Genomic DNA, 3,735 nt, shown 5'->3' with positions numbered 1-3,735 from the left:
TTCCCTCTTGTACCATGAAATGGCACTTTTCCCAACTAAGTACCAAGTTAGTCTCAATACATCTTTTCAACACTCGGGTCAGATTTATAAGGCACTCGTCGAATGAGTTTCCCACCACTGAGAAATGATCCATGAACACCTCCATTATGTTTTCGACCATGTCAGCGAATATGGCCATCATGCACCTTTGGAATGTGGCAGGTGCATTGCATAGTCCAAAGGGCATCCTCCAAAAAGCATAAATTCCATATGGGCATGTGAAGGAGGTCTTCTCTCTATCCTCTGGTGCAATGGAGATTTGATTGTACCCTGAGTACCCATCCAGAAAACGGAAGTGGGACCTCCTTGCCAATCTGTCAAGCATCTGATCAATGAAGGGAAGTGGGAAGTGGTCTTTCCGGATGGCCAGATTTAATTTCCTATAGTCCATACAAATTTTCTAGCCTATGATGGTTCTTTTCGAGATCAGCTCATTGTTATCATTTTTTACCACCGTCATACCACCCTTCTTAGAAAAACATTGCACCGGGCTAACCCAGTGTTGTCAGAGATGGGAAAAATGATTCCTGCATCCAACCACTTAATCACCTCTTTCTTCATCACTTCCTTCATGTTGGGGTTCGGTCTTCTTTGGTGCTCCCTGGAAGGTTTGTGCCCCTCTTCCAGTAGAATTTTATGCATACAATATGTCGGGTTGATCCCCTTAATGTCTTCCATGGTCCACCCAATAGCGGTCTTGCACTCCTTGAGTACCTGCAAAAGTTGTTGTGCCTGCACATCTAACAAACTAGATGAGATAATAGTGGATTTAGGTCATAGGAACTCATACCTGAGCTGGGCGGACAGTGGTTCAACTCCAGCTTTGGTGGTTCTTCTATGGATGGCTTGGCTGGAGGAGTTTCTCTGTTTTCAAAATGCAGGGGCTCGAATTCAAGTGTTCTATACCAAAACCCTCTACCCTCTAGAGCCAGCACCCATTCTGCCAATTCTTCCCCATTCACCTCATCTAAATTTATAAGACAAGTAGCAAGAGGATCCTCAATAGTCAACGTCTCATCATCTGCTTCTACGATTACATCCATGGCATCAATAAGAGAGCAATTGGCGAATGCACTTGGTCGCCTCATAGATTTCTATACATTGAATGTTATCTCCTCATCGTTCAACCTCATCTTTGAGCTCCCCAATTTCACAATCAATGAGAGCTCTCTCTGTGGCCAAGAACGACATTCTCAAAATTATGGGAATTTCTTCATCCACCTTGAAATCTAGAATCACAAAATCTGCAAGGAACACAAATTTCCCTACCTGAATCAACACGTCATCCAAGATACCAGAAGGTCTTTTCACGGTCCTGTCAGCTAGTTGCAACAACATAGAAGTGGGTCTAGCTCTTCCAATCCCCAACCTCTTATAGATCGCCAGGGGCATAAGATTTATGCTAGCCCCCAAATCATAAAGTGCCTTGGAAAAGAAAAGTTACCAATGGTGCAGGGAATTGTGAAACTCCCTGGGTCAGACAACTTCTTAACAACCCGTCTAGTCACCACAGCACTGCAGGTCTGAGTTAGAGTCATTGTGGCCAAGTCTTGGAAATCAAATTTTTGGGACATCAAGTCCTTCATCATTTTTGCATAACCAGGCATCTCCTTCAAAGCATCTATCAATGGAATATTTACCTGGATTTATTTCAGCATCTCCAAGAATTCTTGTATTGTTCCTCTTTCTGGTATTTGGCCAGTCTCTGTGGGAATGGTGCTGGAGGTCTCTTCTTCCCAATGATTTGGGTATTCTCTTTGTCAGACACCACCTCAACTACCGGTTCATGGGCTGTCTTAGCTTCATTCTCAGCCTCAATTTGTGTGTTGTTTCTTCCTGAGCAGGTTGTACTGTCACCTCTGTCAGTTTCATTGAATCATCTAGCTCAATGGGCACTGGTACAAGTGTCTCAGCCTGTCTGCTTTTTTGATCCCTCTATTGCTCCAAGTCTAAGTCTCTGCCATTACGTAGACTCACTGCCATCAGCTGCTTAGGGCCTTGATCTTTTGGATTTATCCGAGTGTCTGCAGGTAATGTCCTATGAGGACGATTATTCAAAGACATCGAAATTTGGCCCATATGCGCTTAAATATTCTTTATAGCTGACTCATGTGCATCTACCCTTTCACTCATTTTTGCATTTGACCCAATAACATGCTTCATCATTGCCTCGAGTCTAGCCAACCCATCTTCCTGTCTCCCACCATGTTGCTGCTGAGGAGGATGAAAACCCTGCTGCTGATTTTGATTGTTGTATCCTTGTGGCCATTGGTAGGGCGCCATATTATTGTGAGGTCACATACCGCCCATATTTCCATTGTTGAGATGTGGCTGGACTGGCCTATATGGCTGATTCTGTTGGCCCTAATTTTGACCACCCTATCTCTGGACTCCATAATTAGACACATAATTCATGTCCTCAGGGTAGTGATGATGATCACTTTCTGCATTCCATTGGTTACCAATTGGCTGACTAATGCAAGATGTGCATAAGCCCTCATTGATAGTATCAATAATGTGTACCTGCTGCTTCTTCCCTGACTCTTCCACTTTTTTGGTGAGTATACTCATCTGTGTCATTAATGTGGCCATATTTTCAGCAAGAGTGTTGGATGGATCTAAGGGCACTGAGTGAACTACTGAAGTGATAGGTGCATTCCTGGTTGTCCACCTCGAATTTTGTGCCATCTTGTCAAGTAGGCTCTGGCTTTCTCTCCATGTTTTGCTCAAGAATGCTCCACCAGGTGAAGCATCAACATTAGCCTTCACGCTATTTGTCAAACCCATGTAAAACCGTTTCCCTAACATCTGATCTGGAATACCATGGTGCGGACATATAACCAACATCCCTTTGAATCGTTCCCATGTTTCTTGCAGTGTTTCCATTGATTTCTGTTTGAAGCTCAAAATTTTATCAATTTGCTGAGCAGTCTTGTTGGGTGGATGAAACTTATTCACAAATTGCTTGACTAACTCCTCCCAATTTGTGATGGAATTAATGGGGAGTGAGTTTAGCTAGGTTTGGGCAGCTCCTGTCACTGAGAATGGAAACAACAATAGCTTTATTGCTTCCTGAGTTACGTTGGGCTACCTTTGAGTTTTGCAGATTGACAGGAAATTCTTCAAGTGCTACTGAGGATCTTCAATGTATGACCCCAAAAATAGTCCCTTGTTTTGTAACAAGTGCAGCATGTTGTTCGTGATTTGAAAAGATTCGGCCTGTATCTGCGGGACTAATATCGTTGTGGCCAAATTGCTCTATTGTGGGTTGTGCCCAGTCATATAGCGTAGCCTCTGGCACAAGAGGTGGCACTGGCGCTACTGGCGCAACTGGGTCTAACACGTTATCCCCCATGTCTGGTTCGAGTTGTTCAGTTGATTGTTGTTGTTTGTTTTTCCGTTTGGCCCGATTTAAGGCCTTGAAAACTTTCTCGGGATCTGATAATGCTTCAAATATTTCACCAGTTCTCGATGAGTTTCTAGGCATGCACCTGTACAACCAAGTCAACAAACGTTAAAATTTCAATGTGTAAATTGAAAATAAAGAAAACTGACTATACTAAGAATGTTTGTATTTCTTTCAACTGTAATTGATAACACCGTTAATTCCCCGAAAACGGCACCAAAATTTGATCACGCCCAACTATGCCTTATAAAAAGGACAAGCAGTCGTTACAAATATAATCCGAGTATTTA

General features: G+C 43.0%; 1 non-coding gene across 1 annotated transcript; it reads left to right on the top strand.

The window, feature by feature from the left end:
- The first annotated feature begins 2,857 nt into the window (after nucleotides 1-2,857).
- Nucleotides 2,858-2,963, top strand: LOC142170815 (small nucleolar RNA R71). Its single transcript, XR_012700428.1, has one exon. It is a non-coding gene; the product is annotated as a small nucleolar RNA R71 (small nucleolar RNA).
- The last annotated feature ends 772 nt before the right edge of the window (nucleotides 2,964-3,735 follow it).

This window comes from Nicotiana tabacum, chromosome 16 (genome assembly GCF_000715075.1).
Source record: "Nicotiana tabacum cultivar K326 chromosome 16, ASM71507v2, whole genome shotgun sequence".
NCBI lineage: Eukaryota > Viridiplantae > Streptophyta > Magnoliopsida > Solanales > Solanaceae > Nicotiana > Nicotiana tabacum.
This window is presented reverse-complemented; position numbering and strand designations above follow the sequence as displayed.